This window comes from Cetorhinus maximus, chromosome 6, assembly GCF_964194155.1.
Source record: "Cetorhinus maximus chromosome 6, sCetMax3.hap1.1, whole genome shotgun sequence".
NCBI classification, from domain to species: Eukaryota; Metazoa; Chordata; class Chondrichthyes; order Lamniformes; family Cetorhinidae; genus Cetorhinus; species Cetorhinus maximus.
In genome coordinates this window covers 32,131,966-32,159,649 of record NC_135884.1, presented here as the reverse complement: position 1 = coordinate 32,159,649, position 27,684 = coordinate 32,131,966, and the positions used below count along the sequence as shown (strand labels likewise).

The 27,684-nt window shown below is 39.6% G+C and overlaps 1 protein-coding gene across 3 annotated transcripts in view; it reads left to right on the top strand.

Annotated features, from left to right (window-relative positions):
* LOC144681687 (ERC protein 2) overlaps positions 1-27,684 on the top strand; it is an 864,810-nt gene that overhangs the window by 721,875 nt on the left and 115,251 nt on the right. The gene's annotated exons all lie outside the window — the stretch shown is intronic.

Genomic DNA, 27,684 nt, shown 5'->3' with positions numbered 1-27,684 from the left:
GTCTTTTGTTGGTGGATAAAAATAAGTGGTCAAAAGCAAGGAGAGGTGTTTTGAGCGTTTGCTAGTTTGGAGTTTGCATTAGATATTCCCTAGTGTACTGCTGATTGGTCTTGTGAGCAGTCTGAGTGTTTTTTGTTTACAGATGTGCATCTAACTGTGCAATAGTGTAAGGGAGTAATAAAAAGACTCACTTCATAATCGGAACTAGATATCATTTCTTTTGCATGTGCCCTCAGGTAGTGCTCCAATCTTCCCAAAGGAGGATTGAGAAACACTAAGTGAGGTGAAGCCAAATGTAAATTGTTGTGCTGCTCGATTTCACAGACAGCAGATGAAGAGGCAAGGCAAATTCCCTTTACGTAGCTGATTTTCAATTCTCTCCTTGTAAACATAGAAAAGTAATAAAACACATACCCTTGAGGGCTGACTTATTTGCATAACCTTTCTTTCAGACCATGACCAAATGCAAACACTGACTGACCTGTATTTCTTTTAGGATTCAGCACCAAGCCTTGGTTTGTGAGCTGCAGTCTCCTGTTTAAAACCTGTATTTCCAATCTCTTTTCTCTGTTAATTCTATTCTCAGGAAATGGAGGGGTGGTGTTGTTAATACAACTTATATAGATAATAAAATAATCACCTTCCCACACCATAACCATATCTATTATAAAATTGATTTCCTCCTCTCGGGATTTTAACCTCTGTACTTAGGTAATGACATGTCCACATAAATAAAAATCACCCTCGCCACAATGTATTATTGTTTATAATGAGCTAACATTCATGGTTATCCTCTGTCATCAACTGTGAATACACATTCTCCAACGCCTGTAGATTTTTATTTAAATATGCATATTAACTTTATTTTAAAATTAGTCTCAAATATAACTCAATCTCAAAATCAGTTCCATAAAGCAAGAAAAAACACACTTCAACAAAAATTGCTCGTGTTGTTCAAATATTACTACCACCAAAAAGTTACATTTAGCTTTAATTAAAAAAAATAAAAGCAAAAAACTGCAGATGCTGGAAATCCAAAACAAAAACAAAAATACCTGGAAAAACTCAGCAGGTCTGGCAGCATCTGTGGAGAGGAGCACAGTTAACGTTTCGAGTCCGTATGACCCTTCAACAGAACTAAGTAAAAACAGAATTTAGCTTTAAGCTGAGCACCCGTACACGTTGTAATTGGTCAGAAAGGGGCAAAAGTAGTTTCTTCCCAGACGTTCTGTTCCTTAATGGATTCTAAAATAAAATGACCGACGTGAAATCACCTTTTTCTTAAATTGTGCTAACGTGCACAATTTTTTTTTAAGTCGTCTGGGAATTAATCTGAAATTATGGGTGGAATTTCCTGGCCTGGCCATGGCGGGGCGGGGCCAGAAAATATAGCGAGCCATTCAAAAGTCCATTGGCTTCAATGGAACTGGAAAATCCCGCTGGCGGGAGGGGCTGTAAAATTCCACCCTATATTTTTGCTGGCAAATAGTGACTATACTTCAAAAGTTATCACTACAAACACTAGTTGATGCTAGATCAAATGTAAATTTTAAATCTGAGATTGATAGAATTTTATTAGCCAAAGGTGTGAAGGGATATGGGGCAAAGGTATTTGTAGATAGATCGCAGAGCAGCCATCAACACATTGAATAGTGGAATAAGTGCAAGGGACTAAATGTCTATTCTTGCTCCCATGTTACTATTAGTTGTAACGCTCCTTGTCCTAGGGACAAAAATGTATGTTTTTTTTTGATTTTTTTTGTGCGAGTTGTACCAATAGTCTGAAAAACAGAAACTGTGTGGATGGAAGAAGCCTGGTTGATTTAGACTCAGTATAGATAGATAAAAGACAGATTTGAAATTATTGAAACTCATGAAATTGGAAGAAACTTTTCTCTAGAGTAGTATGTGGAAGTCTCCCACAAAAGCAATTCAAACAAAGACAATTAGATACTCCAAAAAGATGTTAGGTAAAGCCAGGGAAGGAGGTTTGGTAGAAGGTTCTTTTCTAATGTAGCATGCTAGGGCATACGGATGGGTGAATACTCTGCAGTTTTGCTTGATAACCTTTTAGGATCAGGGAATATGTAAGCAGGACTTACCCTGAGGAGATTAAAAGGATGGAATGGAATCCACAAATGCTCAGATTACTAAATAGTGTCAATCACCGAGGGGACAGAAGAGTTGAGCAAAATCTCTATTGGGTAGAGGTGGCTCCCAGATGATACGTCACTCAATGCAAATTCAGGACAAAGTCAACCTTTTGACAAATTTGGTAATCTGATACTTGAACCAGGCAGGTGTGCAGTAATCCAAGAGGTGTTTGGCTTTTAGAAGACAAAAATCAACAGAAGTTATTTTATTATCCACATTTCAACAAAATTGGTCAGTTGATGATTGACCAGCCACTGTGGGTCACTGATAGAAGTGGAGCGAAAAATCTTGTTATTTGGGGATTGGAGTCCTCCCACTAAGCAATTGATAGTAGACCTGCACATTAATGCAGTATCAGAATAGGTGGTCCTACCTGAAAGTTTACTGGTACTTTTCTGATAATGGGTGATATAGAGGGACTAGAAAAGAAGAGGGCCACCTGGTTTAATGGCCACAATAGATTTAAAGAGTTTATTCTTTATACTCTAGAAAAATGTAGACATCAAGAAAATTTATTTGCGTCTTTACAATAATGAAAAGATTAAATTCTGCCAATGTAGTCAGGCTATTTCAATTAGGCAGATTAAAAAAGACCAGAAGACATGAGTATATGTTACAGCTTTTAAGCTGAAATGTCATTCACAAACCATAATTTCAGCTTTGGAAGTTTTTTTTAACTGAAACAAATTGGAAGAAATTGTGCTGAAGTGACTTCACTCAGATATGTTGTATAATGTTTTCCAAAGATGTGCCAATTGGGCTTTTCTTCCATTGAAAACTTCAGCTGCATGTCCTCAAAAAAACTAAAATGCCTTTTTTTTTAAAAAAAAGTATAAATTGTCCAACCACAAATGTAGACTGTGCACTGATCCAATTCCAGTCAGCTCTTCTTTTGGCCATGCGCTTTTCAGGCAACATACATGGCAATCTGCAAACCGCAGAAAAGCTGACGTAATACTTCAAAAAGCCTAACAGTTTTAATAGAAGTTGACAACTTAAAAGAACAACGTGCTACTGAAAAATAATCAGACCCATGCTTTGAGGTAACTGAATTAGTTAAAAAGATTTGCTCTTTGCTTAGCTTTCTAAATATCCTGAAAACTTCATACAAAATCCAGAAGAGTCAAAATTTCTTTGAATCATTATATACCATATATTAGTACTGATTTTGAGTGAGTCATCTATGAAAATGATACTCCAGCATAGCTGGCCTCATAGTTACTAGCTGAAACGCCAGGATGAGCAAAATGCCAGTGTTGACATCATTTTATCTGAACAGTTACAGTTGGAACCTAACAGTATGAATGTGAAAACAAGGTGTGGAACCTTGTAAGATTCTGGAGTCACAGTTTAGTGAGTCGCTGATACAGCTCCAGATGGAGCAGAGATGAGGTAGTTCCTCATCCCGCCATTTCAGCCTGGCTAAGGTAGAAAATTTTACAACAGCTAGAATTTTCCTCTTTGCCCCCAACACATAGGGTAAATAAATACAGCAAAAGGGCTACTTTCTCTCTCTTCCCAATATTGACTTGAAAACTTGGCATTTCCCTATAATGGCGCAACAGGGAAGGTCTTGCATAGTGCAAGAATTCTGGAAAATTGTTTTTATACTTTTAAAATCATATATGCACTTTTCAGCCTCGATTCACTATTTCCTCTCTCCACAAACACACAAATCATGTTTGTTTGGGTTGGTGACCAGGATCATGTGGCATATATTTTATTCGTCACCTGCTAGCATTTTTCCCTTTTTCCCACTATTATGCCTTAGGAAAATGGCTTAGATTCAAGAAAACTCACCCACTGCAATAACAAAATTCAACTAAGTTAAGCTTCAGATAAAAAATTAGGTCCCCAGAATGAGAGCTAGCTATGTATTGTTGAAACTATTAATTTGCTATATGTTTTATACGAATGGTTTGTGAAATATACATTGACGTACATTCTTCTAACAGAAGTTGATGGTAATTAAGAAAAAAATCCAACTTTAGGTGTAATTGACTGATTAAGTTAGATGTGCAGAGACGAGAGTAGTTACCTGAACCTAAGTAAAAAAAAATAGAACCTTGAGCTCTCACTTTTTGAATCCTTTTTTCATACAGCTATTTACATTGCTTCAATGATTCATTTCTGTTTTAGGCAGCTAATGAAATGCATATATTTTAAATATTGGAAAATATACATTTTCTGGACTGACAGATTCAATATGAATCCATGCCCAGGGTAAAAGGACAGCATTTAGACTGGCTATGCCATCCAGCCCTGGATTTGTCGTCTACTTTACACACCAATTTTTTACAGAGATAATGAAGCCATCAAATTTCATTGGTCTGCAGCTCCTGGCCATCTGAATGATGGCTTTGAAAACTTCCCGAGACGTACAGTTACTGGCTAATTTCTTTTGGGCTGTAACCATGACTTTTTGAAATGACCTATGGGCTGGGATTTTCCAGCCGCCTTGGAGGTGGGACCCGCTGCGGGCGAGGCGGCGCCCCAGCCAGAAGTCCATTGACATGCGGCGGGACTGGAAGATCACGGTAGCGGGCGGGTGTGGAAAATCCCGCCCATGGTGATAACTATGATATATTCTACGGTTATCTCTCAATAAGTACGACTTGGCATTGTACATTTAGCTATAATTAATGAATGCCAAAATTAATCCTGACCCGATATTTTATTTGTAGCCTTACTAGATGGATAGCCTACCAAAATATTCTGCTTTCTCCTTCTTGGCAAGAAATTCTTAAAAGCAATGTGCAAAATAAGGAAACAACATTACCTTACAGGACTGTGCCTTTTTATTGTGATTTTTCCCTTTTTGGTGGGTTATAAAAGACCTGGCATCAAACATGATTTGTGGCAGAATGGCTTTATGAACACTGTTGCACTTGCAATACCCATCCAAACCTGCACATGTAAAACCATATTCTAGATAGAACTAGATTAATTCCTCAAATAATTCAGTTTTCAGTTGCTGTCAAGTAGTGCTTTAATTCATTGGCTATTCCGTGCTTCATGAAAGGCTCTTATTTTGCAATTATTTATGGTGAGCATCTTTGTATAGTACGTAATGAGTGTGTGCTTTATGCTGTCTCACAGATATTCACCTTGGTTAATGGGCGAGGGTCCACTCTAATACAATGAAGTGTGAACAGTTGATGCCTTTTTGATAAGTCTATATTTTGAGAATCAATATCTTACTACTATAAGCAATGCCTATGAAATCACAAAAAGTGATGTACAAGTTTACACTAGCTCCAGCTGATACAGGCATCTAGGTAACATTTACCTACACTCCTACATTACAACAATAACTACACTTAGAAAATACTTAACTGGCTGTAAAATGCTTTGGCATGTCCTGAAAGGTTGTGAAAGGTGCTGTATACATGCAAGTTCTTTCTTCACCAAAATTAAAATGACATAATCACACTTGGCATTTTCTCAAACCATAAACCACGTCAAGCTGCAAAAGCCACATTTGTGAAAAACAAGTAAATCACATAAACTACTTTACTCCATGGCTATTTTTCACTAAACTGCCGAGTTGTATATTTTCTCTACAATTGTCTCCTTTTCTGCCTTCTCACCTTAGATATTGAGTCCTTGCTGAATAGCAGTTTCATGTGTATCTAGTCATTGTACAGCATCTCGCCCAAGTAGTTATTGATCATGTGTTACCCTTGATTAAAAAAGTCAGCAGCCATTTAATCTATGTACATTATAGTCTAGTGATAAGAACATAGGATCCTGACCAATGTTCCCTGTGAGCTGTGTGGCCGCGTAGCCACCTGAAAGTCCCCATGCAGGCTACGTGCAACAAAGCATGATGCATGTGCATCCACACAAAAAGATAAAAAGGCCACACATTCCAAAAGGAGAATTAGAGGAAGCGTTGAACATGTGTAGGCTATTCAAACCTTCAGGCCTGTTCTGCCATTTGTTTAGACCTCAGCTGATCTGTACGTCTGTTTACCTGACTTTGCTCCGTATCCCTTGATGCACTTAACTAACAAAATCCTACTGATCTGCTTTGAAAATTTAATTGTAGGGGAGTGAGTTCCAAATTTCCAGTACTCTTTTCTGGAAAAGTGTTGCTTAATTTCACCCCTAAAAGGCCTAGCTCCAAAAGACATTGACCATTGTTTCCCCTTGTTCCCTTGCCAGAGGAAATAGTTGCTCCATGTCTACCCTATTGAACCCCTTTATCATTTTAAAGACTTTGATTAGAGCAGCCCTCAGCCTTCTGACCCAAAGGAGTACAAGCTAAGTTAATGAAATCCATTCTGATAATTCTCATAATTTAATCCTTTAGGTGAATGGTGGTGAATCTGTGCTATGTCCATTCCAGGACTCTCCTGAGGTACAGTGCCAACACTGGTAGTACTCCAGATGGGCTATAACTAAAGTCCTGTACAACAGAAGCATTACTTCTTCACTTTTGTATTCCTATCCTCTTGAGATAACATTTTATCAGCTTTTTTTTGATCATCACATGTGTATACACCCACACCAAGAGAGTCCAAATATCTCCTTCATGCCACAACTATTTTGTAATTAGTTCCACGACACTACTTTTAACATTTTTGGGTCAATTTTGAAAATATTGTCAGGTGGAGTGAGACAGAAAAGGACATATTGCAGGCTTTAGGTCAACCTAAGTAATCCAAGAACTGCAATCATCATTCTCAGTCATGGGATTGTTTGAGTCAAGCCAGGAACGCGGACTTCTAAGAAAAGGAAAGAGTGTAAATAGATTAAAGAATAGTATAAAGAAAGGACAAGGTAAAAACTCACAAAAATCAATTGGAAAGCACAAAAAAAATAAAAGCTGTGATGCGATTGCATCCCTTTTAAAGGAAAGTAAATTAGGAAGAAGGATTGTTGAAAGGATGGGAGTTTTTGCAACAAATTTAAATAAATATATATGAGCATGCAAGGGTGATTCAAATACATTTGAGTTTGAAACAAGATTTTTTTTCTGATATGGTGAGTGAAGAAAATGAGCTTTCATTGTTAAAGTGAGATTTTCAGCCCAGGACAATGAAAATAACCTCAACTAAGAAATCCACAATGGGTAAATCACTTTTAAAATCTGATATAGTACCTTGCATTACTGACAACGCATTTAAAAATGATCACTCATGCAGCAATAAGGTATTTTTCTTATGATGAAGAACAAGGAACATACCTTTTCAGTACCATATTTTATCTATTGCATAAGTGAATGTTTCTAGGCTTTGGAATGCACTCTTGAACTTTGATTGTAAACTGTTAAATGATACTTGCTTCAACAAAACATGGTTTTTGATTTCACGGTACTGAATTAGCAGCTTAATCACACGAGTGAAACAATTTCTGCATTCTTTCAGGTGTCTACAGAAATTAGAACTGATTTAGTTTTGTTACTGAAAAGCAAAGCTTGCCATTTAAAATATTCAAAGATTTGATTAATTCTTCCTTCAGTAACTATTTACAGTGATGGTTTGATTTTACAATCCTGAGCTGAGATGTCAGTATGAATGGATTAAGTGGCTGTGTCATTCATATTCATTCTTTCTAACGAATGTTTGTACATATTTTAGATCGGTTCCAGGTAACTCATGTGGGACCACATCTTGCATTTTAAAATCACTTGGGTTATGTTACAGTTTACTTTGCCAGTATTTGAACTATAAAATCAAGGTGGGCTGCAAATTTCCTAATACATGAACATGAAATCAGAACACTCCTATTTGCTGGTGGATTTTATTTTTTTTTTACTGCTCTAATGTTTCAGCAATAAATCCTCCACAAATTATTCTGGCTATAATACACTACCAAACTACCTCTAATTTCCATTTCCCCTCAAGTCCTTAAACCTGTTGCCGCCTCCCAAATCCAGAACCATCTTTCCCAAAACTCCATGGGCAGAATTTTGTCCTTGGCAGGGGTGCTCGGCGGGGGCGGTCAGGAAGCTGACTGCCACCCGTGATTGGCACCGCACCACGATTTTGCACAAGCAGGCCAATTGAGGCCCGCCCAGCATGGAGCGCGAGTGGCAGTACTCAGCGCTGCCTGTGCGGGCGGGTTGGGGGGGGCGGGGTGGGGGGGTGGTGAGCAGGCCGAGCGTGAACTTTGCGCATGCGTGCGAAAGAGCGCTTCCATGCCTCAGGGAGATGAAGCATTGTTTAAAAACACTAATGAACAAAATAAAAATGTCGTGAACTGGGGACATGTTTTTAATTCAAGTATAACATTTTTATTTTATTTTTATTTGCTTTAGGAAAGCTCATCCCGCCCGTGGATGAGGCTTCCTAGAAAACGCAAAGGCTGCTTGGCCTTTTCGTCTGCCCATCAAGCATTAAGTTGAATGGGCAATGAAAAGTTCAGCACAATTGATAACTTAAAGGCCTTAATAGGCCTTTTAATTGTCAGCGGGCATGCTGCCAACTCCGGCGCGCGCCCGTCAACCTAACTTTGCGAGAGTGCATGTTGACACCAGCACGCTCGGCCGACTTCAACACGCTTTATTTCACACTCGGGCGTGTCGGGTGCGCGCCCGCACGCTGAGCAAAAGATCCTGCCCCACGTTTGAACCTCTCTAATCAGGTATTTGCCCCGCCAGAGCATTGCAACGGTCCTAGTCAAAGTCACAAATTACATCCTGTGTGACTGTGCTCTCTTCCTTCACCCTTGTAACTCCTGTGACTACGATTCCTGCATTGGTTCATTTGTTAAACATGTTTTAGAGGCTTACTTCTCGAGAGAAGGTTGGAGTAGAGAGATTGGTTTAGGTTAAATTGCGGAAAGAAATTAAAATAATAATAGATTGGGAGAAGGGAAATTTAGGCAAGGTAAGCTAAATGTTTGAAATCATTTTTATTTAAAACTTTATTTTGTGGTTTAGAGTTCATAATCCAGTCACAAGGCTACACCTTAATAGTATTTTGAATAACATTATTTCCAGAGCATTAGTGTTTGTTTAGTATCACGTAAACTGGAAACAATTTTTTAAATGACTAGTCTCACCTGCAGTGAAACAGATAATCGTAGCCTTTTAACTTAGAAAAGAAACATTCACATGTTCTGACACATTGGACTAATAATATGGTCCTGGTGGTGCCAAAACCTCTGCTCGTCAGATGCTCTGTGCTGACCTTGCCCTATAACGTGAGCTTGACTAATCAGCATAGTTTGCTGGCACCCTGCACATAATGATGCACTAGGAGCTCAACAAGATCACAGGGGGTGGTATTTCAGGCACCTGTAGGTATGGAAGGGCTGCTGGCTGCCCTTTGAGCACTTATGTTTTCTCTTGGCCCTGACTGTTTTGGTGCATATCAACTTTTCAACCATCGGCCTATGGAAATAAAGAATTGGAGGGGAATCAAAGCTGTGCAGATCAAAAAAAGACCAATGTTTCCTTACAGAGCTGATAATAGATGATAATTAGAAAATAGCTAGAGTGCTGCCTTTACATGATTGGCTCCATTGTATGCCATCCAGTTCTTCGAACACTTTTAAAGTGTCCTCTTAGGGTAGCTATGTTTTAAGATTGATAAACAAGTTTAATGACATTGTGTAATATTTGTCACGCTGAAATAATGGTCTTGAAAGCAAAGGTAGTGTTTATAAGCAAACTAAGTTAAAATATTTTTTGAAGGGATTAATTTTTTAAAATTTATTTAGTTTGTCTCACTTTTATCGAGTATATGAAGTAATGTGAGAGCAATGCAGTTGTAGAAGATTCATCTTGAAAATTAATGAAAACTCCCTACAGTACTTTGAGTGCGCAGGCCCCAAAATGCCACATAGATTCAAACCGTCTCCAGCCATCATTTCGGTAGGAGACCAGCAAAGTTCCCAAAGGAGACAGAGCACCCAGGTTTATTCATGTCTTCAGTGTTTTGATCAGTTTCCATGTTGAATTGTAGGAGACGGGACTTCAACCCACCGCTTAGAAGGCAAATGACAGACCAGCAACCCTAAAGAAAATTGCTTTCTGGATTAATGCAGTGATTGAGGTGATGGGCAAATCCAGGTAGTTTACCCTCAACTGCAGATAGGTGGCTGTTTCCGTTTCCTGTTGTAAGGAGTAGGAGGCGTCAAAAGGTGTTCCCCAAGCGTTATTTTCACCCACCAGCCCCATATAAATGAGGTGATCTCTTACTGACCTGGAAGCTCCGGTGGGGTCAGAGTTGCAGGGCACCAGGAAGTACGATCCTTGTGCAGCCTTTTTGAAAAAACAAACCAAGCACTAGGGTTTAGTTTTAGAGGGATAGAATTGAAAAGTAGAGATATTTTGCTAAATTTGTATCAAGCTTGGTTAGATACTGTGTACATTTCTGGTTATATTAATTTCATATTATATGTTTACAGAGGCACAAAAAAGCTTTGCAAGGATGATCCCAGAAATGAAAAGCCATACTTATCAGGAAAGGATGAACAGGTTGGGTTTCTTTTCTCTTGAAAGGAGAAGGTTGCGGGGGTAACCTAATGAACATCTATAAATTTCTGGAAGGTTTTGGTAAGATAGACAAGAGGCCAGAATTTTCCCATGAGGTGAGATGAGTTTCCCCAAAGTTGTGCAGGAATGTGGATTGGCTGCTTGCTGCAAGGCAATGTGCAGCCAATCTGTACATGTAAGACCCCAGTAAAAAGCTATTTGGCATGCTTGCCAGAGTTTTGCCAGCAGCAGTACAGCCCGCTGCCATGTGGGGAGGCTGCCACCTCAATGGAAGCAGCCTCCCTGCAATAGTCTAGCATGCCATCAGAGCCAGAGATGCCATTTCTCAAAGTGGGAGCAGCTGGCAGCAAAGGCCTGACTCGTGCTACAATTGCTGCCACTGGAGGGGTTTCCCCTCAGATCGGAGGGGCCTACTTGCTTAGTCCCTCTTAAAAGCAATAGCAATTATTTTCACTCTTCTGAGGGTGCCTCCGTTTTGAAGCACCCTTGCTTTCTCCTACCTGCCTCAGCATTGTCCATCTCTCTTGGTGGGGCTGCTGAGGCATCAGAGCTGCCAACTCTCTGATTGGACTGGAAGCAGCTAAACAGGAAGCCACTTCTGGGAAAATACCTTCCCTGCTTTGACTCTCAGCAAGTGCAGGCTCAAGACTTCCATTTGGTCCCCACGGCACGGAAAAATCCTGCCCAAAGTGTTTCCACTCTTGGGACAGAGCAATCTAGAGGCATCAAAAAAACAGAGTGACCAAGAAATCAAATAGGGAATTTAGAAGAAACTTATTTACTCAGGGAGTGGTGAGAATGCAGAACTCGGTGCCACAGGGAGTGGTTGAAGCAAATGGTTTAGATGCACTTAAAGGAAGTTAAGTAAGCATATGAGGGAGAAAGGAATAGAGGGTTATGTCGATAGAGTGAGAATTCAGGTTAGAATAGGAAGGATGAAAGTAGGCTCGAGTGGAGCATAAATCCTGACATGGGCTGGTTCTGTGTTGTATGTTCCATGTATCCACCACCCATGGAATTTCAGGGTCTCGGTGTCACTTATAGACAAATTTACTTTGAAATTTAAAAACAATGGGGATAAATTTCCTCAGGTTCTTCCGTTTTGTTGCAGTAACTTGGCTGGAAATGTGATTGAAACTCCATTTACCTGCATAAATGGTGTTTCTGCCAAATTTCCAGTGAAGTTATGGCAACAGAGCAGAGAAACGCTGAGGAAATTTACTTCCTGTAAGTATATCTTTCAAGTTGAGCAGGCTGTCTCAAGAACTTTGTTGATAAAATGGACTTCTAAGTTCCTGACCTAAAATAAACAGCAGCAGATGCTTGTCAAATCAAGGTATCTTTTGACCTGCCCTAGCTTGTGCTGAATCCTGGCCGCACCCCATCCCTCATTTTGAATTCAGCCATTAAGTCACTACTACCCCTTTTTGTTTTTTTTTAAAACAGTTTTCTAGTCTGCTTACCAAACTCATGCCTTGCCATTAGCTCTCAGATGTCTGCACTGGGCCCAGAATTAGTGGTGTCAGCTGCAGTAGTAAAACTTAAAATTATCCACACCACCTGTAAAGTCACTGACTTTAGAGGTGTCTGCACAATCAGTACTTATAATTCTCCTTCAACATGTTCAGAATTTTTGCACTGCTTTAAGCCAGGTCCCCCATTTTTGTTTTGCCATCTAAGTAGAATTTACAATTCAAATGTCTGATGTGTGTAAAGTGCAGATTCTGTGTTATAATGTGAGTATTATGTTTACAGAGAAACAATCTTATGTTGAGTTTAAAGTTGGATGCCAACTTAGTCAATTTCTTTTGTCAGCATTTGTAAGGGATATGTACTATAGGTGTGATGGCTTTGTAATTATTCTTCATGAATAAAAGTGTTACAGACATTTTATGTACAGGTTAGAATGTCAATGAAAAAGAGTGAGAGTTACACTTTTGAAAAAAAACCCTCATTTTTGCTGCTTAAAAGATTATAGATTTCTATGTAAATCTACTAAATGTGTTGGCCTGTGCCATAGCCTTTCACATTCTGAAGATCCCATTCAAACCTAAGATGGGTGATTTGCCTTTCATATTTCACGAGGCTATATTTTTAAACACTGGGGAGGAAAAGCCCTAATGTTGACACCTGACTTGATAGCAGATGCTTTGTATATATTTACCAGATGAAGAGGATTCTCCATTCAACAAGATTGTCTACAGTGTGTCTCCAGCAATGTTGTAATTCAGCTTTGAATTGTCTGCTAGCTAAATAAGTGGGTTGGCTTTGCAGATTGACTTCAAAGGTTTTGGTCTTCAGCTGCTTTTATCAAACATTGGTGTCAGCTTAGGGTTTTTTGTGATGTATCTGGACGTCTGGCCATTTGACATCATGTTCACAGGGTATATAGCACTAAAAGGAATGGTGATGGAGCATGGGTACCCTAGATAACCTGCCTGTTTGACATGTCATTTATAACCAACAGACATATAAAATACAAATATAAATATGACAACTGGTAGAAAAGCTGAATTTCTTAATCAAGTACCCGTATTTTACTAACTCATTATTATGAAACCCCACAACCTATTAATTCAGTTGCTTTGGGTTTTTATAGTTGTACCATACACAAAGGACCCAGCAGCTGTAGGGCAAAAGTTTCAAATGGAGCCTATACAGTATTCTAATATAAATTTATCTTTTCCAAATTTTTGCTATGTTCAAAAATGAAGACTAAAAGCCTTAACTAAAAAATTAACATTTTGGATTTTAAACAGTTATTTTAATTTTTAGACTGCTGTAAACAAACGGCCTGTAGTTTTGGGATATATTTGAATATACCTTTTCAAGGGCAATTAGGGATGGGCAATAAATGCTGGCCTAGTCAGCGATGCTCACATCCCATGATTGAATTAAAAAAAACTCAAGATAGTTTGCTTGCGTTATTCAGCTCATTGGCCATGGTCAAGCAATGTGCCTAAAAGAGTCTTAAATTAGTTGTTTATCATGCATGACTGATCGTGATTATTTTGGACTTTGAGTGGTCTGGTTAGTGGTCGATGCTTATGATTATTTTAGACTCTGAGTGGTCTGGTTAGTGGCTGATCTTGTGCTTCAGCAGTCATCAGCAGCCAGTAATTTAGGCTGATCCTATTTAATTTCATGGGTGTCCTGGAAAGTTTTCCTGTCCTCATTCACTCAGCTTAGCTCTGGTACAGATGCTTTCCGTCTGACATCTTTTTACTCAACATCAAGGGATGTTTTGCAAAAGGGGCAGGAATGTTTTGTAAAGGCTAAGGGAATGTTGCAGACACGTATGCAATAGTTATTCTAAGATCTTTGCTTTGTAAATGTGATATGCTGTCCATGTGCAAGGACTTGCATTCGCAGCTAGTTAATAGTTTGAGATATTTGTGTCTTGCATGTTTTTTTCTGATTCATGAAAATTGAAGACAGTGAACAGAAATGTCCAGAATTAGCACAATACTTAGTACATCGGTTAAACCTCAGGTTACGCAGGCCAACCAGATGACAAAATGTCTGGATATTCTGGCACATAAATTCCTCCCTCATTTAAAAAAAAAACTGCAAGAAAGTGGAACTTTTATATGTATTGGACCTTATAGTAACACACTTCAGAATGCTAAGAAAAGGGCAGACACTTGGGAATGGAGAAGAATCGTCAGTATGCAAAGAAAAATCGATGCATTATGAGGAGAGAAAGTTAAAAGGAGATTTGATAGAGATATTCATCATAATGAATGGCTTAGAGTAAATAAAGAGAAACTGTTTCCAGTTGCAGAAGGGTCAGTAACCAAAAGACTCAGATTTAAGGCAAAAGAACCAAAGGTAGAACCAGTTGTTGTGATCTACCTGGAATGCACTGCCTGAAAGGGTGGTAGAATCAGATTCAATAGTGATCTTCAAGAGAGAATTGAATGAATACTTCAAGGGGGAAAACAATACAAGGCTATAGGGAAAGAGTAGAGTAATGGGATTAACTGGATAACTCTATCAAAGAGCCAGTACAGTTACAATGAGTCGAATGGTCATCTTCTGTGCTGTATGATTCTTTGTAAAATCAGAGGTTAAGTGTCTCATTGTACCTATTGTCATTGCCAGGTCCTTCTCCCGTCTTCAAAAGTTATTACAGTAAAAGCGGCATATGAAAGAAAATGCTTCGAATCTAGATGCTTCCAAAAAATTGTCTGACCTTGGTTGTTTTGCTCCAACAGATGGGTTTCCATTTTGGGTTCAAATTGATTTCCAAGTTTTCACAGAATCACACAGTGCAGAAGAGGCCCTTCAGCCCATCGAGTCTGCACTGACATGTGAGAAACACCTGACCTACCTACCTAATCCCATTTACCAGCACTTGGCCCATAGCCTTGAATGTTATGACATGCCAAGTGCTCATCCAGGTACTTTTTAAAGGATGTGAGGCAACCCACCTCCACCACCCTCCCAGGCAGCTCATTCTAGACCGTCACCACTCTCTGGGTAAAAAAGCTTTCCCTCACATCCCACCCCCCAAACCTTCTGCCCCTCACCTTGAACTTGTGTCCCCTCGTGACTGACCCTTCAACTAAAGGGAACAGCTGCTCCCTATCCACCCTGTCCATGCCCCTCATAATCTTGTACACCTCGATCAGGTCGCCTCTCAGTCTTCTCTGCTCCAACGAAAACAACTGAAGTCTACCCAACCTCTCTTTGTAACTTAAATGTTTCATCCCAGGCAACATCCTGGTGAATTTCCTCTGCACCCTCTCCAGTGCAATCACATCCTTCCTATAATGTGGCAACCAGAACTGCACACAGTACTCCAGCTGTGGGCTCGCCAAGGTTCTATACAACTCCAACATGACCTCCCTACTTTTGTAATCTATGCCTCGATTGATAAAGGCAAGTGTCCCATATGCCTTTTTCACCACCCCACTAACATACCCCTCTGCCTTCAGAGATCTATGGACACAAACGCCAAGGTCCCTTTGTTCCTCAGAACTTCCTAGTGCCATGCCGTTCATTAACTACTTCCTTGTCAAATTACTCCTTCCAAAGTGTATCACCTCACACTTCTCAGGGTTAAATTCCATCTGCCACTCATCTGCCCATTTGACCATTCCGTCTATATCTTCCTGTAGCCCAAGACACTCAACCTCACTGTTAACCACCTGGCCAATCTTTGTGTCATCTGCAAACTTACTAATCCTACCCCCCACATAGTCATCCATGTTGTTTATATAAATGACAAATAATAAGGGACCCAGCACATATCCCTGTGGTATGGCACTGGACACTAGCTTCCAGTCACTAAAGCAGCCTTCTGTCATCACCCTCTGTCTCCTAGAACTAAGCCAATTTTGAATCCACCTTATCAAATTACCCTGTATCCCATGTGCATTTGCCTTCTTTGTAAGTCTCCCATGTGGGACCTTGTCAAAGGCTTTGCTGAAATCCATATAAACTACATCAACTGCACTACCCTCATCTACACACCTGGTCACCTCCTCAAAAAATTCAATCAAATTTGTTAGGCATGACCTCCCTCTGACAAAGCCATGCTGACTATCCCTGATCAAACCTTGTCTCTCCAAGTGGAGATAGATTCTCTCCTTCAGAATTTTTTCCAATAGTTTCCCTACCACTGACGTGAGACTCACTGGCCTGTAGTTCCCTGGCTTATCTCTACAACCCTTCTTAAATAGTGGAATCACATTAGCTGCTCTCCAGTCCTCTGGGACCTCTGTCATGGCCAGAGAGGAATTAAAGATTTGGGTCAGAGCCCCTGCGATCTCCTCCCTTGCCTCCCTCAGCAGTCTGGGACACAAATCATCCGGACCTGGAGATTTGTCCACTTTTAAGCCTGCCAAAACCTCCAATACCTTGTCACTCCCTATATCAATTTGCCCAAGAACCTTTGAGTCTCTCTCCCCGAGTTCAAAACCTTCATCCTCATTCTCTTTGGTGAAGACAGATGTGAAGTATTCATTCAACACTCTAGCGATGTCCTCTGGCTCCACCCATAGATTGCCCCCTTGGTCCCTGATTGGCCCAACTCTTTCCCTGGCTATCCTCTTCCCATTGATATACTTATAGAATATCTTGGGATTTTCCATATTTTTACCAGCCAGAGCTTTCTCATATCCCCTTTGCTCTCCTAATTTTCAGTGGTTAAATGTTCCCACTCTGTGCCATTTCATAACAGAAGTTTGAAACTTGAATATTGCTTTCCACACTTTCATAAAGATTTAATTGTATTGATGCATTTAATATAATGCCTAAAGGACTTAAAGTTACCACATTGAGACCATTCCTTGTTTGAAATTTTCAAGGATTGAAATTAGCATGTCGATTATGAAAAGACTTCTAAAGTGTAGGCCAATCTTCAGTTGAGATATGGCAGCTTGGTTTGACACATGTTACAGCAGGAAGAAATCAAAAACACATTTGACAAATTTGAACTGGGTCTAAGAACAATGAAAACTGAAAGATTGTTTTCTATTAGTTACGTGAGACAAGAATTATACTGTACAACCATTGCAGTTTTTTTTTTACAATCCATTCTGTTTTGCCAACAATTTACGAATTCAGTTTTTTTATAAAAAAACGCGTCATTTGTAGTTGTGGTCAGAAATGTTTCTTTTCTCATTTGTGTGCAAATCTGGAAATCGGATACTTGGATGTTAAGTGCAGTAGGTTGTCTACAATATTTAATCCTTTTAAGCCTTTAAATAAAGATGCATATTTGAAGGATTGTGGTATTCATGAGGTAAACCAATAACTGAGGGGAAAAAAAACTGATAACAGAGCCAGAGCTGTGGTAAATCTGTGCTTATACCCAAGGGAAAACTTGTTTTGGGCTTTTTCCATTTTGTTTACAACATGCATTCTACTTCAATCTTTTGTGAAATCTGTTAAAGCTAGGTGACAGGAAGGAGATCAGTTTCTCTATGACTTTTTAATCAGTTTGGTATTTACTCTCTAGTCTGGATAGAAGCTTGGCTTTGTGATGACAGACTTTGCACCGAGATAAAGATCTAAGATTCCTATTACAGAGCTTTGTCTTCCACCAGAGAAATCCGTGCCACTATTACTTACATTGCTTTTAATTACAGTTAGCTTTTTAACGGCTATTCATTTGATACAGTTAATTTTCTTGGCTTATCTTGGTCTTCAAAAATTGAAAGGTCAAGGTTCCTCAGCAGATGTTTTATTCAGAAATACATGTATTTTGAATAGCAGCTAAATAACGTAATGATAATAAAATAATAAATGACCGGAGATGATTGATATAAGAGCTGATAAATGAATTGTCAAAATATTGAATGGTACTCTTGAGGAAATTCAGTATATTCAGGATTGTTAACCCTTGGATCATTTTAAATATATTTAAGTAAGTTATGCACCTCTGAAATAATAATCATCAGTTATAAGAAAATATTTGAATCGTCGCTTAGTGGTACAGAAAGTGAGTATTGCTGAAAAAAGATACATTTTTTGTCAAAGCTTTGAGGTTTTTCACTTTTCAGGACAATTCGCAAGAATACCAAATGTAAAGGGAACAACAATTTATACTATATAAGAAGGGTTGGCAAGTGGACTCTTATTGGTAGAGGTGTTGCCATGGAGAGTGCACCAGTTGATGGTTACTGACAGTTAACTGCAAAGCATTGTTTAAAATTTAAACCAGGCAGCTTGACTCTGATTGATCAAGGCATTGTGCTACATTTGGTATTCTTGTGAATTGCCCTGATGAGTGCAAGATGAAAAGCTTCGACAAAAAATATCTCTCTCTCTACAGCAATACTCAGGATATTTGAAGTGGGGAAATTTACCTTCAAATATGTACAAGGAGCTTTGGAAGAGAATTTCCTCACATACATGCATACCTTAACCCCCCCAACACACCTGCCTTTCACCCCACCTCTGCCTTAGTGTGGACAGTGTTACGACCCACCTCCAGTTGCAGCTCTGTTACTTTTGAGTCAAACTTCCAGCACTTGCTCTCTCTCAGAACGCTCACCAACAGATAGACACTGGGGCAGCTTTTCAGCTCACTTTTAACCCCTTCTTTGTGTATTCCAAGTGGGAAGCAAATTCACAAATCTATCTGGACATTGCCCAAAGGATTTCTTGATGAGGTGATACTCATCTCCTATCGTGTCCCATTGTCTCTACCGGAGGGAGCAATTAGCTTCTGGATGTCTTTAGAAGTGCCTTGTCTGGCAACAGGGTGGAGTTCCATTGCCTCTTAGGGAGTCACCCTGTAGTATTCCAGCCAGTGGCTTGTGTGCATTTTAACAATCCTGGTTGTATTTTTAAAGTCCAATATTTCCGGACACAAATTGATGTGTTTGCTTCATTATCATGACAACAGGCAAGCTGAGTTTGGTGGGCTGGGTCATTGAAATGGCTCAGTCACAGGCCAGCCTCCTGGCAGAACTGTTTAGCTGGAAACAGACAGAAAATGATCATTCTGAAAGGTCGTAGCAGCTTACCCTGGAAAACGGCAGAAAGATCCCAAAACTCTGGTTGGTCATTGTTTTAAAAAAAATTTTGGAGTCCTTGCTGGCCAACATCCTTATGTGCCCCAGACTGAGAGAGGCCCCAGCACAAAGTTTTTGTTGCACACCTGGGGTGCAATGCAGGAAATTGATACAGGAGGTTGTAAATTTCCCCTCGCCACATCTACATATTACAGGCACTGCCTCACCCCTTAGAAGAAACTCTGGAAATCCAAGGACAGTTTAAAAGGAATGTTATCAATATCTGCCCACTTTTACTTAAGATCAGGAAAATTAGCCCCTTTATGTTTGTTTGAAATATTTTATTACAGCAGGGATTTCCGGTTGGGGCTACAAACATTTTATTAAGCACAGAGAAATCGTACTATGGGAACAGCAACAGCGGATTATATTGTCCCAAAGGCATGTTGTTCAAAGTTTGTGACAATATTATTATTACGTTAATATTAACGTAAAGCAGACTATCATAACTAGTGCAACACTTTAAAAGTCAATTACATTTTTATAACATGAAAATTGCAATAACTAACCAAGATTTGTTTAATGAACCTGAGGGCAGGTCTTCAAAGCAAAGCCTATGATTTAACCATTGCTGGGGCCATTGCCTTTGAACTGAGAAGAAGTAGTTGATCCTAAATTAGGTTGATCTTTCAGCTGTCTTCCTAATCTCGTGAAAAAGGCCTGAACATCAAGTGTTGCCCCCATGTGAAAGTGACAGGTTTGGATAAAAGTGATATATAGTTACAAATATGGCTCCTTTAAGTATGCGTACCTGAATAAAAGCCGATAAACCCATGGATTAAATGTATGTAGTGAATCTTAACCCATGAACAGTCCTTTTGAGCCTACTTTATGGAGCAGTCAATCAGATTAGAATGGATTAAATAATTTTCCTTTGCTGAGTAAACTGAAAAGGCAGATTTCGTGTTTTGGATCTTTCAGACTCATGATATATTCTAGACTTAAGAACAAATTGAACTGAGCTGCTAATGTTGATTTTAACCAGTTGCTGTCATCAGTCTTCCTTTTCCCCAAAAATGAGACTAAAGTTTGAAATACTGTTGAAAATATTGAGTGCACAGGGTTAAAGAGATTATTGTGATAGATTGTGAAGTAAATGTGTGATAATGTGCACATACTTCATCATGAGTGTACAGACAAGGTAGGGTTACACTAGACATAAACCATTTCTTACATTGTCAGTTTCTTTGTCTTGTGAGTGGTGTTCTGTGAATACAACACACAAGTTTTCACACTTTCCAGTCACTTTCTGATATGTCATTAAAAGCAGCTAAGCACAATGCTTTCACTGGTCAAAGTATCCTCTTGTTCTCAGACAATGATTACATAGCAATATAACCTGTGATGATGGTGTTAGAAGAATAACCCTTACTGAGAAGAAAATATTGAACAATTCTTGGCTCTGTAGTCCTCAAAAATCGAATGAATCACCTGAAGTACAATATCCTGGAGGACTTGCGTTTTCAAACAGATTTAACTTCAGACAAAGCTTTCAGCCACTTCTATGTAAATGCAACAGCCTTAAAAATGAATTAATAGAATATGCAATTATGATTCACAGAACACATTAGAAATGTAAAAGGAAAATTTAATAAGTTTATTCGAGTACTATATGGCAAGCCAGTACTTGACAGGATTTATTTAGTGTATCCACAGTCTGCTGTTTACAGTGACTCTCTTTATCAGAATTAATCACATGTTTGAAGAACCTTTGTATCCTTGACCTTTAATTAAATTCAGCTGTTCTGCAATTTCTACTTTTTTTATCAAAAAAATTCTTAGCTTAGAATGCGAGTCAAGCCTTTGATAATGGGTTGTCACAAAACAGTTTGAAGTTTGAAGAATAGAACCCAAGTATTTTGTCAGGTGCATATAAATGCAGTATTTTTAACCTTTTGCATTTGATCTGTCTTTGGATAAGAAAAGCGTGATGGACATGGGTTTATTTCTGTGTCATCTATTAAAATTTTTCTGTTATCTGAAATTGTAGCTGAATACACTGGGATTTTTAATAGAATTACATGTACTATGGGTGTAGAAATTTCTATTATCTTGACACTAAGCCCTGGGTATACGTAATTGTCAACAGTGGACCAGAAGCTGAATTCTGATACAAAGAGGAAAGCCTGCCTCTATTTATGGTATGCCCTGTATTCGAGACCCGACCAGATTGAAATTGTTTAACTAAATCCTTAGGCAGCATATGCAATTTTGTCACTGCGAGTGGAGAAACAGTCATTATCTGCAAGGGCTTACTTAGGAGTATCTTGCTGGAGAAGGTGGTTGTTGGCTCAAAATTAACACCTGTGACAGGAAAAGCCTGCTTTAATCTGGCGAAAGTGTTTTCTCAAAGATCATGGCCTTCACATCAAAGGAAATGAAGAGTTTATCTGAGTGGCAATCCTAGGTCTCTAGGATTACTCAATCCAACTGTATTTTGATGTCACAGTGGTGAAATAGAACTTTGTGGGGGGAAATACCATGCTCTATATATAAAGATCAACAGGCTCAATTTAAAGACTGCAAAAAAGTATGCAGATGCTTTTGTTGCTTTGCCTTTCCCCATTTATTGAAGAGGACAAGAGTGAGTTGTCAGCAACCTACATGGAACATTGGTGTGATATAACTCATTAAAAGGCTATTAGTTAATCCTATGACTTGTGAGGCTATTCACTCTATGCATAAAGTTATAAGTTTTGGATCATAGAAGGCATGAGTCTGCCAAGGAAGTTGCATTTTGAATTGGACATGTATAAAGAGTATTGGAAGAGTGCCCAACTTGTAATTGTTTGCATCTGTGTGGGATAAGTTTCAACTGCAGACCTAAAATAGGCTATTCAAAGTAAAGTAAATTACCAGAAGCAAACACCAGCAAAAATGAGGCCAGAGCTCAGAAACATGGGGATGGAAAATTGGAATTAGCTCATTCAGAGGAGGTAAAAAAGGACAGCACATGCAAGAAGAGGCTCAGCACAAATGTAAGGAGGAAGGAAATGAATGATGCTGTTAAAGTGAGAAAAACCAAAAATAAGTGTTGTAGAAACATAATGCGTGGAAAAAATTGAAAAGTAATGTGTGTTTATATAGCACCTATAGTATATAGAAACGTCTATAGTATAGAAGAATGTGCAAAGAAATGATTGCTGAGCCAAAAACAGATATTAGGAGGGTTCATCAATAGCTTGGTCAAAGAGATAGGTTTAAAAGGAAGTGGAAAGGCAGTGAGAATACCAGACCAAGAGGCCCAGGGTGCTGAAGATACTGATGCTAATGATGAAGCAAAAGGAGGGGTGATGCACAAGAGTCCAGAGTCAGAGGAATGAAGAGTTGGAAAGAATGAAAGATTTACATTTCTGTAAGCACTTGTCATGACCACTGGACATCTCAATGCGCTTTATAACCAATTAAATACTTTTGATGAGTAGTCACTGATGTAATGTGGGAAATGGGAGGGAGTTGTAGAGCTTGGATAATAGATTGGAGATTTTTAAAATTTGTTCATGGGATATGGCCATCACTGGCTAGGCCAGCATTTATTGCTCATCCCTAATTGCCCTCAAGAAGGTGGTGGTGAGCCACCTCCTTGAACAGCTGTAGTCCATATTGTGTAGGTAACTCACAGTACTGCTAGGAAGGGAGTTCCAGGTTTTTGATCCAGCAATAATGAAGGAACATGGAAATATTTCCAAGTCACAATAGTGATGGAGGGGCACCTTCAAGTGGTGGTGTTTCATGCGACTGCTACGCTTGTCCTTCTACGTGGCAGAGGTTGTGGCTTGTAAAGTGCTGTTGAAGGAACTTTGACAAGTTGCTGCGGTGCATTTTGTAGATGGTGTACACTGTTGCCATGGTGTGTTAGTGGTGGAGAAATTGAATGTTTAAGGTGAAATATTTTGGAGGAAGATTGTGTCAACCGTATAAAATTCTGTGACAAAATTCAACAGGATGAACAAGAGTAATACATCATGGTCACAGCCACAGTAAGTGCAATTTTAGTGGTGTGGCAGCAGCAGAAACTTGGAGAGTTTCAAACAGAGATTTGAAACATGTGGTCATGACATCATGCTCAGTGACTTTGAAGAGGAAAGGGAGGTTGGATAAGCAGTTGTTGTTTGCAAAGACAGAGAGATCAAGGAAATTTTTTTTTAAGGAGAGGCAGAGGTTTTCCCTCAATAGTGCAGTGCTTCTGATGAAAGATGGATATTTATATTCTAAAACACCTAAGCAAGTTTGCATGCGGGGCAATGATATTTATTTAAAAGTGAATTTCATTCCTACTGTGATATATGTGATACTATTTAAGGTTTACAGAAAGGAAGATTAGATGATCCAAAATGCAATCTCAAATCACACTTTCCAAAAAAAAATCACAAGTATGTATACAAATACATGTGTGTACATGCAGAATTTATATAAAGATTTTCATGCATCACCTATCCCCAAACCACTTCAGTCAGCGTAAAATTGATAGATGTGTGGTCATGACCCTTTTTGTAGTACTAACCAGGCCAACAAATTAGCAGTATTTTTCAATCGCAATTTACAGCACTTGTTTAGTTGTGTACCCCAACAACTAACTGAAATAAATGCATTTGCATTGCCTGTCATTTATATATTACTTTTAACCACCAAAGGTTAGGGGGTAGAGCATTAAAGTATGAGAGGATGATTAAAAAATTAAGTGCTGTTACTTGAATTTGAATAACCTTCATTTATAATTTTCTTCATACCACACATTGCCAGTTATACAAAACCACCTACAGCTGTCTGGCTGGATAAAATGGGCAGTGAAAAATGACTAGGCATGTTTCATGCTTGAATACTCTCTAATCACAACTTCAGATCGTATTGATAATAATTTAGTCTGCATGCTCCATTTTTTTTTTTTAAAGTGTTTCCTAAAATAATTTTTAAATCAAAATTTACCATTTTTCCTTCACAGAACATAACTTTTCAATAGCTCTCGCTATTCATATCCGTTTCCTCCAGACATGTAGATACATCTTTAATAAATTGTGGCATGTAATAAGAGTAGAACTTGCATTTACAAGCACCTTTCACAACCTCAGGATATTCCAAAGTATCTCACACTTTTGAACTACTTCTTGACTACTTGACTACTTTTGAAGTATGGCCACTGTTGTAATGGAGGGGAATGAACATTTCCATAATCTGCAACATCCCTTTTTCAAAGATATTTAAATAATTTCAAAATCAAAAAATACTTTTCAGATCACACAGACATGGTTGTTGCAGCAGTTAAGCTGGACAATGATGTATAACCTATCAAGTTTGATTAGAAATAATTAGAATTTTCCAAAAGGATGCTAGTTATTCAACGTCACATGATGTCAAACTAATATCATCTGCCTATCTCTTTGACCACTCTGCCATCCTTAACACAATCAACCATACCATACTCCTGCAACATCTTTGTTTCATTGTCCGCCTCAGGAGCACTTATCCAGAACATCCAGAGCAGTGGCTTCTCCTCCCTTTCCCCTCTTCCTAGACAATGGCCAGAATTTTATGCTCCCCCACTGGCAGGTTTTTAGGTGGGGGTGGTGTGGAGCGTGAAACTGAAGGGACGGGATTCCCTCCGGGTTCCCATCTGCCCCGGCCACTCAAAGATTTTACGCTGAGGCTGGTAAGGCCTCGGCCACTTAAGGGCCGTTTCCCACCCAGCCTCAATTTTTAGACTGGCAGGAGGATTGAACATCTGTGGGGGAAGCCCAGAAAAGAACATAGTTGGATCCTTGGATGGAGGGGGAGCCTCCATCAGGAGCCCCCCCCCTCTCTGACTTGGGGTGCCCCCACTCAAGGTCCAGTGGCCTCCGGACCTCCCTCCCCCTGAGGCTTCTACCCCAAGTCCCCAATCGTCCTCTTTGTGCCACCCTCCCCCGCCCCATAATAAGGCCTTCACTACCCCCCCCACTCCAACCCCGACCCCTTGAACTTACCTGGGCCTCTTGTGCCCGCACTTAGGCTCTGACATCCTCCTGCATTTCTTCTGTCCACTGCATCGCTGTTGCTTCAGGGACTGGAGAGCTGCCAGCCAATCAGATTGGTCGGCAAATCTCTAAGGCAGGACTTCCCGGGCACAAGTCCAGCCTGCAGCCATCGCAGGGCACTCGGAATCGGCAGGGATGTGCAGACTCTTTGGATAGCGGGAAACGAGACCCCACCATCCAAAAAATTCAGGCCATTATGTTTGGAATCTTTCGAGTATGTATCTTTCTATGTATGATTCCTTTCCCGTTTATATGCTGCCCCTCAACCACATCATCTAAAGACAATGGATGAGAAATTTGCTTGGTGCGCAAAATGGGTGGCAAGCTGGTACAATGTTTCACACACCTGCTGGCCTGACACCGCAAGCAAAATTTGGCAACATTTCATTTGGATGAAGCTGGAGAGTTGAAGGCATTAATTGTGTGTGGTAAAGGGAATCAGCAGTCAGGGTTTGACAAATTCTGCCTGGCTCCAGGAAGAGCAGAAATAGACGGGAATAAATCCCAACCTGGGCAGCAACCAGCGGTATTTTTTTGCAGCCAGGAGAAGTATGAGTGCCCCTCCTGCCTCCAAAGAACTGACTGATAAAAATTGGCCTGGCCATTTCTTGAGCAGCCTCCAGTGGTCTTTTTAAAGACTGCAGGTTAGACCGCTCTGGACCTGGTGCAACCAGACATGTCCATTTGTGTACCCAAATTCTGTGTTGCAGATCCACAACCAGTATTAGGATCCTGATTTCCAGCAATAAAGTTTTTACTTGTTGTAGAGTGTTGGTTACAGTTCGGTAGGTCTGCAGAAGTCTTTGTAGTCATACGTAGGTTAACTCTAAGTCTTTATGGACTCTTGGAACTATTTACAAATATATAGTTAGGAGTACAACCTAGGAACTGTCTCCATGCTTGCTGGTACAAACGTCTCTGTCCAACGCTCAAATGCGTGGACGGGATTGTACTCGGTACCGCATTAACCCTATATGTGCCAGACCCTTATACTACACCAACTGAATGGAGCCTGCTTCTAATATAGTGACTGATATACTTGTAGAATGGACATGAGAAATCAGAATCCAAAATGCATTTCCCAATCATTCATTTTACAATTCAGAAAGTGGGCAAAGCATGGTGGCAGAATTCACGTGTATACAAACAACGCCCAGGTCCACCTCTCTTACCTCTCCGCCCTATCAGTGATGTACTTGCTTAATTGACATCCAGCCTTGGATGAATCAGAATTTGTAGCCATTGAACACTGGGAAGATGAAAAATATTGTTTTTAGCCATTGCCACAAACTCTATACCTTGTCATTGATTCCAGCATCCTCACCAGCCACTGCCCCAGATTGAACCCAACTGTTTGCAAATTAAGTGTTCTGTTTAACCCTGGGCTGAGCTTCGAGCTACAAGGCCACTTACTTCCACACCCATAACTTACTATACCTTTGACCACCTGCTGCTGAAACTGTCATCCATGCCTTTGTTACCTCTTGATTCAACAATTGCAATGCTTTCCCATCCTCCATGCTCTAAACTTCAGTTCAAACAAAACTTTGCACATATTCCTATCCTGCACCTAGTTCCAATCAGTTAACACTTCTGTCTTTGCTGATCTGTGTTGGCTTCCAGTCCCCAACACATCCAATTTAAAGTTCTCATCCTTCTGCTTAAATCCCTTCACGGGATCACCCTTACCTCTGTCTTCAAACCGGCCCATCCCTAAAACTATCTAGGAACTTTCCATTCCTCTGACTCTGTCATCTTGTGCATTCCTCTCCCTTCAGGCAACATTGGTGGCTGTGCCTTCAGCTCTTCTGATTTCCTCAGACCCTCGTTAAAAACCTCTTTAACTAAGCTTTTGGCCACTTCTAATATCTCCTCCTTTGTCTGATTGTGCATCTGTGCAGCACATAGGAACTTTTTTTTATAATAAAGGCATTGTATAAAGTCGCACATCTTTAATTACCAATTATTTCCAAATACATTTTTTCTGGGGTGTGTGGTTAATTAGAACACTTAGAGAGATTTATTTGTATTCAGCTAGGCCTTATGATTAGTTGCAATTTTAAGGGTTTATTAAACTGATGCTTTTTTAGCATGGTACAAATCAGCTTTATCCAGACAATAAAATCATAAACATCTAAAGCAAAAAGTGGGCCTGTGATTCTACCTTCAGGAACAAGTACATGGGCATCACCCTTTTCTGATCGGGAAAGTCACTAATTATGAATGTAAAAGTGTCTATACCTCCATTTGTCATTGTGGTGGTGTAAGTAGACAGTGCAAAAGTACAGCGAATTTGCATAACTTGAAGAGCGGTTGAAGACTGCAGACGATTGTTCACCTCAAGAATATCATGAAGATTATAGATGTTGGAAATAGAAATATTACAGTCTTTAGGATTCATTGTTCGAATGCAAAAAGTCCTGTGCAAAACACCTGTTTTTCTGCATGATCTGGGCTCTTGATGGTGGAACTTGACCTGTGTTAACTATACAATAGCGGCGCTTAATTAGTTGAAATTTATGGTTGTTTGAAAGTCACATCA